The 10092-nt window shown below is 57.3% G+C and overlaps 1 long non-coding RNA gene across 1 annotated transcript; it reads left to right on the plus strand.

Moving 5' to 3' along the window:
• The first annotated feature begins 3271 nt into the window (after positions 1-3271).
• LOC136023370 (uncharacterized) lies at positions 3272-6499 on the plus strand. Its single transcript, XR_010616560.1, has 3 exons — positions 3272-3297; positions 4219-4629; positions 5888-6499. It is a non-coding gene; the product is annotated as an uncharacterized LOC136023370 (long non-coding RNA).
• Positions 6500-10092: the final 3593 nt, after the last annotated feature.

Here is a 10092-nt window from a genome sequence, read left to right on the forward strand (position 1 = left end):
TCTCACAATGGGTATTTTGGCTTCCTAACACAGTCAGCAAGAGCCTGGGGTCCCGGCTTAGGACCTCCCATGTTTATGGTGCGAGGATGAGTGTGATGAGAAGGAAAAGGGCTTTTGGGGGTTTGAGGGCATCCAGAAAATAGAATCAAAGCAGCTAGCTGGGAACTGGAGAGCTGTGGGAGAGGTGCGATGCCAGTTGAGAGATGCGCTGCGATCCAGCTCCATCCCTCTGCTTTGTCAGCAGGCTTTTATTGTAACCTGGGCTCGTGATGAGGGCCTGGGTAAAAATACAGTTTGGCAGAAGCCTTTTGTCAACTCCATCTCCCAGCCAACAGGTGGGAGGCAGCAAAAGCTTTTTAGAGGAGATTTATTGCTGCTGAAGTACCGGCTTTATCCGAATAGCGACACTGCAGTTCTGCTGGTGGCTCCTCCCTGCCAATGAGAACAGATGGATTAAGGGGAAGCAACAAATTCTCCATCTGTCACCAAATATAGCCAAGGAATGTCCATAGGCCCCTGGGCAGCATCCCTGCTATGGGTGTTCGTTTAAGGGACGGATGGATGGCCCTCAGCAGAGTGTTCCTGCTCGCTGGAATGCTTGCCCTGCATGTTCTGCCACCAGATGCCTGGAGGAACAATAGATTCTAGCACTGATAAGGCCCACATTGCACCAGCGCAAGTCCAGGTGGGCCCACACTGCCCTGAGAGGTCGGGATGTCCATGCCAAAGCCAAGAGCCGCCTCCGATGCTCATGCAAAGACCGCGCCGAGCCCTTGACTTGCCCCCAGGGCCCAGCGTTGGGTCTGTGATGTTTCGTTGTTGGCTTGCTGCAAGCCTGAGCTTTTTGTTTCTGTCGCCCGTTTTCTGGGGCTCTCCTCGGGCTTTGTGATGAGTGTGCTTTAAAATGAAGAGCACGGAGGAGGAGGGAGCGAAGGCAGAGCTGGTGCAGAATTACGCTGCCACTCAGCTATTGTCAGCGCAGATGTTCACGAGGTAATCACGGTCTTTGAGCAGCCAGAACTGCTTCTCATCACAGATCTGGGATTTAACCCCAAGGACTCGGGGGGTTCTTGCTGAGGAGGTGACAGCCCTGGTGAGCAGTTGCGTGGCAGGAGGCCAGGCAGCGTGTGGGCTCTGCTCTCCTGGTCCTCACCTACACATAGGGTAAGTCGTGCACCTCCCTGCCTCAGTTTCCCCATCACCGTAACAGGTCAGAGTGGTCCAGAGGTAACGTCAGGTCTGGAGGATGACTCCAGCTCCTTGCAGAAGAAAAGCAGCAATCCAGGAGTGCTCTGAAGTGCAGTGAAACCCCGTATCTGCAGCGATGCCTGCATGGCCAGCAGCACGTCCTGGTGTGCAGGGACCATGCAAGTACAGGGCTGTCCTTACACCCCTGTGGTGTTGGCCACGAGGGGTCCCATGAGGGGGCTCCACCTTGTCCCTGCAGCACATTCAGTTTTGCATCCTTTCTGAAGCACAGAATTAGGGCCAACAAATGCGAGCAGGGACCTGCAGCCACCCCAGGAGGCTGAAATGTCAGAGCAGGGGACCTGGTGACGGGGTGACAGAAACACCCGGACTTGGAGGAGTAGATAAGAGGACCCGGCGGCAGGAGAACAAGCAAAGGGCACTCGCTATCAGCGCTAGCGGGGCCGTGCCAGGATTTGAAGAGCCCGAGCACCTCGTTCCTTCGACACCACTATTTATAGCAGCGTTTGCTGATGCCTCTGTCACCGGAGCCTAAAACGGGTCCCCTGGTGCACCCGGGGCTCGGCCATGCGGTGCTGGGGAGGCCACCAGCGAAGCACCGACTCAATGCAGTGTGTGCAGAGCTGCTTATCACCCGCTGACGGGGAAGGAGGCAGCTCCACACTGGGCCAGTGCCTTGGAAGGGGCACCAGGCGGTTTCTGTCTCAGGCCTGGCCTTTGGCCAGCAGTTTGTGGGGTAAATAGACCCACCTTCAACCCCACTTCTTCCTTAGCCCCACATTTGGGGCTTGTCCGGCTCTGTCTGGGAGCCAGAGGGTTCCACAGCTTGATGACGGTCCTTAGGTAGCTCTGTGTGTCACCCACGCTGGTCACAGGGCTGGAGCAAGAGGGCAAAGATGTTGTGTGTGCAGAGCAAATATTCCCTGGTCTCTGCCTGGAGATTTGCCTCTTGCAGAACTGCTTCATTTCTCCACTTCTGCCCCGGCCAGGGAGTGATGGAGGGGGGGATGCCTCTGTCCCGGTGTTTTCCCATTCCTGCAGCAGAAGCTTTGTTACCAGGGCTGCACTTCAAAGCTGCGCTGGCAGCGCTGTGCCGGACAGGGCTGTGCACATAATCCCACCGAGGAGGAGGAGAGGAGGAGGAGATCTGCTGGGGCTGCAGTGCAGCAATGGCAGCCCTGTGCTGTGCCAAGCTTTCTGGCTGAATGACTGGGGAGGAGATGGGCATTAGGGTGTTGGAGAACTGCAGCAGGCCTGGCTGCAGGGGTGGACTTTTGCTTGTTCTCACTCAGGGCACATGGCTTGGTTATCCCTTCTCCATGTGGCAAAGAGGGGATGCAGAGCCCAGGACTGGCTCTGTGTACATGCGAGCAGCCTGCAGCTGGATCTGGCCCATGCCTGTCACTGTCCTCATCGCTGTGGTCATCTGTAGTAAGCAGGGGTTTCCCCCTCAAACCCATTCAGGGCCATGCAAGTCATCATCTGCAGGCAGTGGAGTTGATGCCGTCCTACCTGACCTTTTCCAGTCACAACCAGACCAATGGTTCACAAAATGCTGCCAAGCCCTGAGAGAGGACCAGAGGAATCTTTATCCTGTGAGAGGGAGGTTGAATGAGGGAAAGCTTGCTCCAATTGCCCTGCGAGGGGAGCCTGGCTCAGCTGGCCCTGTGTGGTGCTTGCGTTAGGGCTGCATCTGTTGGGAATTTGTGCATGGGTGGGAGCAGGAGAGAAATTCATACCCATCCTGGTGGGGATATGATTCCTCGGGGGAGCCTGTTTCTGCTGCCACAGCCATGGGCACAGGGACAAGGACAGGGATAGGGATGGTTGTGGTGCTGAGCGGGTGCCACAAGAGGGCAATAAGGGCTGCGTGGTGGCAGGAGGGTGCCGTGGTGGCAGGAGTCCCTGCTGCAGCATCCTTTACGAGCCAACGTGCTTCAAGCGGCATCACCACCCTCCATGGTGTGACCTCTTGCTCCTTCCCCTTCAGGCCTGCATTTGGGGAGTGTGTGAACAGCATCGCTGCCTCAGCACACCCCTGTAACCACCTGAGCCCCCCGATGGTATGGAGCCCACACCACCACACGGGTACGTCCTCCAGGAGGAAGGGCAATGCTTGAAGCCCCCCAAGCTGGGAATGGGGAAGTTTTCCTCATCACCAGCTCTAGCACGGGGCACCATTTAAGCACCAGTGTGGCACTGAGATAGAGCCACCATCTCCGGTGGCATCCTCAAGCACCTTGTCCCCTGGGGTGACGGGGCTGTGGGGCCACCCCACAGAGCACAGCCGGGCCATGGGGACCTTTCCTATGGCTGTATAAACAAGCCCCCGCTTCCTCAGCGGCCTCCTCCAGGTGCGGCTGGGAATCATTAGGAGCTGAGTGTGGGAACTGGAAGGGAAAGCTGGAGAGAGGCCTTCTTTCATCTCCCCACTCCCTCCTCCCCCCGTGTCTGCCAAGCCTGGCTTCCTTTTGAATCCTTTAGCTTTTGCCAAGCGAGGGAGAAGAGGGGGGGGAATAAAAAGGGAAGGGAGAAAAAAAAACCCCAACCACAGGAATGTGTCCAGGGATCTGGCTTCATTCAGGCTGCTGAGCCCTGAATACCCCGGCTCCCGCTCGCAGAGCCGGAGGGAGGGAGGCTGCGGCTGCCACCGCGATGGAGACAGGGAAAACAAACAGGGAAGCGGCATTTGGGCCAGGGCTGTTGCCACAGTGACTGACAAAGAGATGTCTGGGAGGGGGGGCACGCCTGCGGCTGCAATCCTCCTGCCTTGGCATTGGGAGGTGGGATCAGGGCGCCCTGAGTCCCGCGGGGGGAGCGATGGATGCGCTTCATCCTGCCGCGGGGACGTGGTGCCCAGACAGATGCCCTTGTGTTGCACCAGTCTCCCAGCACAAAGGCGACAGGGCTGCTGGTGGGCAGGGAATGGGGAGGCTTTTCCCTTTGGGAGGATGGGCTTTGACTCGCTGCCGACTTTATTCCCAGCAAATTAATGATTTCCTCCCGCAGCAACAGTGCTGGCCTGAGCGTGTGCGCGTCGGTGCCTCCCACTGCCCTCCCGTCCTGCACCGAGGGTCCTCACTGCCTGCATCCTTCTCCTCATCTGGGCTTCCTCCAGCTGTGTGTAATTGTCAGGATCAGCCCAGCCGTGACGGCTGCTGCCGTGGGAGCATCCCAATGGGAGCGCTGGGCCTGGCTGTGAACCGACGATGGCGTGCCGGAGGTGGCAGGGAAGCACGTTGGGTGCAGGGGGGAGCAGGAGAGCCCTTGGCGCAAGGGGAAGCGAGCAGGAGCGCAGCCTGTGCCTGGTGCTGGGGATGCAAGGGCAGCCATGGGACAAACCCAACCAGTTTGGAAGCCTGAGGATGGGAACACCGCTCACCCCAGCTGCTGCAGAGCGCCTGGCACTTCATCTATGTGGTATGTGTCTCCCGAGAGGACTCACATAGCTGTACATGCTCGCACGAGCCCATGCACACGTGCTCACACAACCCCCCTACTCGTGCTCCATGGCTGTGATCTGTGCATGTCCCCTGCGTGTTCATTCCCACCCCATCCTGCCTGGAAGCACCAGCACTGCCCACCACAGCACTGATACCACTCTGGGCACACAATGTGGCAATGCAGTACTGGGAGATCTTCTGGGAACGCGGTCTGTTCCTCTGGCAGCATTGTGTTCTGTTCCTTACCCCTGTCCTGGGGCTACAGGTGGGCAATTGTTCCAGCTGACAGCCTCAAAGGCAAAGGAACAAGATTCAGCTTCCTGCTATTTGAATTAGAGAAAGTGAGCATTCATCACTGCTGGCAGGAGCAGAGCCACCCGCCGGGATGGGTGCAGGGAATGGTCTCCTTGCAGGAGTGCTGCTGCTGCCCCAGGCACAGCGCTGCTCCGGAGAGCCTCCAGGTGAGCCGGGATGCTCCCCTCCTGCCTGGGACTGCTGTCAGTGTTCTCTCCTGCCTTTGTTTTCGCAGCCACATGGAAAGCATGAACATGGGTTGCTGGGACGTGAAGCAGGGAGCAGCCACACAAGAAGCCATGAGCTTGCCATGAGGGAACAGCAGCACAGTGGCCCCATTGCTGCAGGTTCAGCCTCTGCCCTGAACTCTGCACATTCCCTGACTGTGGGGCCTCTGTGACTGAGGGCTGGTGGCTTTGGACGCCCTTTGGATGTGCATTTGCTCCCCTCTGTGCTAGGAGCTTGTCTTGACTGAGGCAGCAGATGCTGGTCAGTGTGGGGAGGGGCAGGAGGTGATCCCTATCCCCACTGAATGAGGACCAGGAGCCTTCTTGCCCCTATTCCCCACACGTGTGTGCTCCGTCCTGGTATTTTCTAAGCTGACAAAGGAGGGAAGAGCGCACACTCCTGCCACTCATGAGGCCCCCACTCACCATGGACACCCCTGCAGTGCCCAGCCTGCAGTGAGGAGCCGCAGGGCTTTCCCTGGCAGTTCCACTTGCCAGGAGCCCAAGGCCATTCCCGCTCCATTTCCTTTCCTTGCTCTTCCCCTCCAAGGCTGATGCAATTGGAGAAGAGTCTTCCGCTGCCTCCTCTCCCTGTCCCTTCCCCGTGCCATCTGTCCCCAGCTTCACAGCTCTGCGCTGGTGGCGTTTCTGCTGACGATCCCTTTGTGCACCTCTTAGCTGGGTCTCTTCACTCTAATCCCCCTGTCTCCACAGGCTCTTGGGGTCTCTTCCAAGCTGGTTGCAATCATCAGGGATACAGTCGGAATCTGTTCTGCTGCACCAAGCCACATGCACATGTATGTGCTCAGATGCCTCCACGCACGCCGCTGCCGCGCCAGCCCTCGCAGCGCTGTCACTCCCTGCTCCAGAAGGGTAGGACCGAGCCGAGCACAGCACCTCTCACACGAACATGGGTTGTTGCCCCAGACGAGGAAGGTAACGCGCTGCAGCCGTGGCAATCATCAGCAATTAGCCCTTTTGGGAACTCGGCTTGGAACGCTGCAGAGGCTTTTCTGTGCGTGCCGACTGCTCATCCCCCGGTCCTTTGGAAGTGATGCGAGTTGGACATGCCAAACTGCTGGTCATGTCTGAGCAGAGCTGGGTGCCTCGTGTCATTTCCATGAGGCTGGGAGGGCTCGGGGGGATGTCTGTGAATGTTAAAGGCACTTGTGTACCCGAGCACTGAACGCACATGCTGTCATTACCTCTGCAATGCCATCTGGCCAGCAGCAACGCAGCTCGAACCAGGGCTGTGCGCAGAAGAACATTTTACAACAGAAAGCAATTAACCGAATAAAGCCCTTTATAAAATCCAGTAATTAAAAACAGTCCCTCCCCCTTGTTTTCCTTTTAAGCTGAAAGTTGCTGTTTACTCATTTGCTTTACAAAGTGTGCCTTGTTGTGGCTTCAGAAGAAATGAAAGTTTGAAGTGGTTAGAGAAGAAAGGCTTTGGGGCTGGTGCGTTCCAGGCAGGGCGGAGGGGCAGGGGCTCTCCAGCCCGGCTTGTTTGTATTTGTTCTTGTCTACTCACAAGATCGCTAAACACACATTTAACAAGTGGTGAAACTGTCTAACCAGGCTGATCTCTCCCAGGCTTCCTGGGAAGAGCCCTGGCACATTAGCATCGCTGGGGGAACGGGAGGGGGGCACAGCCCTTTTGGTGCTGTGGAGCTGAGGGAAGGGCTCCTTGTGCAGGGCCAAGGAGCAAACAAAGGCGTTGTGTTCCCCGAGCCCCAGGGCCTGGCCCCGGGGGAAGGACAGGGCCTCGCTGCTTCACCAGCCTCCGTTTTCCCATCCCGGCTCTTGCTGCTGTAGTGCGGGTGCAGCTTCAAGGGCATCCGTGTCCTTCCAGTGCCCAGAGACTGGTGCGCAGCTGGAAGTCAAGAGCCCAGGAGCCCACTGCAGTATTCACACAGATCGTCCTTGTCTGCGTTGCCCTCTCCAGGTCTGAAACACCAGAGGGGAGCAAACCTTTGTCCATCAACACAGCTCATTGCTGTTCCTCTGTCCAGTGAGCGCCCAGTGCGCTGGCATCAGGATGGGTGAGGAAACTGAATCACATCAAGGGCAGCCAGGATTAAAATGCTGGCATTGTCTGACACAGCCCGTTGGGATGCACTGCTGGTTCTGAAGCAGAGCGTGATCCTGCCCCTGGCCGTCACCCAGCCCCGCTCACCAGGGCCACGGCTGCGTGTCCCAGCCTTTCACTGGGCACAGGCTCAGGGGGACAAACACCATCTTATGGGGCAGGAGCTCTTGCTGGGGCAGCAGCACCTCCGAGGTGTCCCAAGCCCCATCCCATGGTGCTTTCACAGCTGCCCAAGCGGAGCTGTGCGCCTGGCTGCTGGAATAGACCTGCTGCAGGGCAATAGGTGTGAGGACACAGACAGCGCTGGCGGCGTGGCGAGCACAGCACCGAGGTGCAGGATCTGCCCCGTCCCTGCCTGGGGAAGGGTGAGGCCACGGGTTTGTGGGAAAATGTTGTTTTTCCCTCCCCTGGCCTGCCCCAAGCCGTTGCTGGGCCGGCTCTGAACTGCGGGGGCCGGGGAAGCAGGGGGGGAGTCAACAATTGTGGTGCCTCTGGCTTGGAGCGCAGCCACGGCAAACAATCCTCTCCTGGCTGCCCTCCAGATCTGACAACACACGGAGGTGATAGCGCATTCCTACCTACACGCTTTCATCCCCCAGCACCTCCCGAACGCCTTGCCTGACTCTCCTGCCTGTGATGAATCCCTCTGCTCAGCCGCGGAACAAGACAGCCTGTCCACAGCGCTGCAGCCAGGAATCCCGGCCAGCATCCCTGCGAGGCCTCTGCTTTTGCAATTACAGCTGTGGGTCTGGCAGCCAGTGGTGGGACCTGAGGTTAGGGAGGTGATGTTGACTGAAGATGTGCGGACAGGGCATTCCAGGCATGCACGGGGTTAAACCAGAGGTGTCAGTTCATGGGGAGGTAACAGATAAGTCCTGCTCCTGCTGCCTCTGGCTCTGCAGGAGCCTTGCTCTCCCTCCCACATTCCAGCTGCTGCAGCTTTTCACAGCTGGCCGCTCTCTGGGGACATTTCCCAGAGTTGAGCAGGAGGGAGGGGAAGGAGCAGGACGTGGGGTGGGGGGGTTGGTGTCTGGTCTGACTGTGCCCCCCCTCCAGGGAACCTGGGGCTGGAGCCCTTCACCCCCAGGAGCAGGCTTGGCACCGCCAAACCTGGGCAATCCCAGGTCCCTGGCAGGGATCCACCCTCAGCCCTGGCCGGGAGAGTTTTTCCTGCTGCAGAGACGGGACATCAATCTTTGCAGCTCACTTATTCCTCGGCCTCTGAAGCAGGGTAGCCAATTAGTGCTGGGTGTGATGGATGGCTTAGCCCCGTCCTCGTGACACCCATCCTCTGGAAACAGTTCCCACCACGAGAGGCACAGCCAGCAGGAGCAGGGACAGCTCTCGCCTGCCTCCAGCCCCTAAGGGTCTCACAGAGGTGCCGGGCCTGGGGACAAGCACTGCAGCAATGCTCGCTGAGCAACCAGAGACTGTGCAGGAGGGGACACAGCCCTCGACACTGGGCCAGGGTTCAGCATCCAGGGCTTGGGGAGAGATTTCCTTTAATAATTCCCTGGCTTGCCTGTGGCAAAGCCTGTAGCTCTCAGGGAAGAGCAGAGCGGCGTGGGGGGGAGGTTGGTCACCCAGTTTGTGGCTCTGTGCTTGGGGTCAGGCTTTGCCACCACAAGTAAGTGTGCCATGGGAATAGCTCCTCTCCGTCCCGCCGGGAGCAGGGGGAGGGCAAGAAGTGGGGGGAGTGAGTGAACGAGCTTTGTGGTTGGGTTTAAGCCACAACAGCTGCTCAGTGAGAGGCAAGGAGGTGGCAGAAACCCCATTTCTGCTCTTGGACCGCATCTCCCCTTCCCCAGCCTCATCCCTTGTCCCACTCTCTGCCGCAAGACATGGGTGATGCCTACGAAAACCCGGCTTCCCTCCCACACAGCTTAATCCTTCCCTGTCACCTCCATTCAAACAATCTCGAGGGGTCTCAGCATCATCTCAGCACCATCCTTGCACCCATCCCAGGTGGTTCAGATGGACCTTGGGATCTCCCGGGGCTTGCCGGGGGCCATTATAAATGATTCTCCAGAAGCACAGGCTGGAAAATGGATCTGATTACAGGAGAAGTGGGTTTCGGCCCCGCTCTGTTCATAATGAAGTGTAATCCTAGAAAAACATGTTGCCAATTACACTTCAATTGAACCCAGATAATGACACTTGAACAAGAAAGCCTAGTCCAGGAAAGACGGAGCCTGGACAGTGAATTCCTTTCTAATGGAGACGAAAAGTGTTCCTCCGTGGCAGTCTGGGCTCCACTTGGTTCAGGCTCTTTGCGGTATGTGCAAGAGCTTGAAATAACCAATCTCTGGATCCCATTTAAATGGTTTTATCAGTGGAAAGGGTATTAATCTCTCAAAAACACATGTTTATGGGAAGTTTAGTTTGGAGATATATGTATTTTGAAGTGAAATCACTTTGGAAAGGAGGAGTGGGTCTCAAACTCGCTAAAATAACACTAATTCTGCTTCAAAGTAACTCCACTTTGAAACATAAGCTAATAACAGCTCGGTTTCTTGACCACTTATAGGGAAATCAAAACATCCAGCAGTACAGAAACAAAGTGCCATAACCTAAAGCAAATGTTGTACTCTTGTTCGGGGGGGTACAAACGCTTCCCAGACCTCAGATTCCCACCCCAGCACGGGGTGGCTGGACCAGGGCTCTGTTCCTTCCCTTGGGGAGGGAGGAGCAGGAGCAGGAGCACCCGGCCCCGGTGCTGATGGGCTGTTATCGCCGCCACGGTCTCTGCAAAAGGCTTTGGGAAACCCACGTGGTGCCAGATCCCAGCGCTGATTATTTTATGGGATTTCTCTTTTTTTCCAACTAAAAG

Source organism: Lathamus discolor, chromosome 18 (assembly GCF_037157495.1).
Source record: "Lathamus discolor isolate bLatDis1 chromosome 18, bLatDis1.hap1, whole genome shotgun sequence".
NCBI classification, from domain to species: Eukaryota; Metazoa; Chordata; class Aves; order Psittaciformes; family Psittacidae; genus Lathamus; species Lathamus discolor.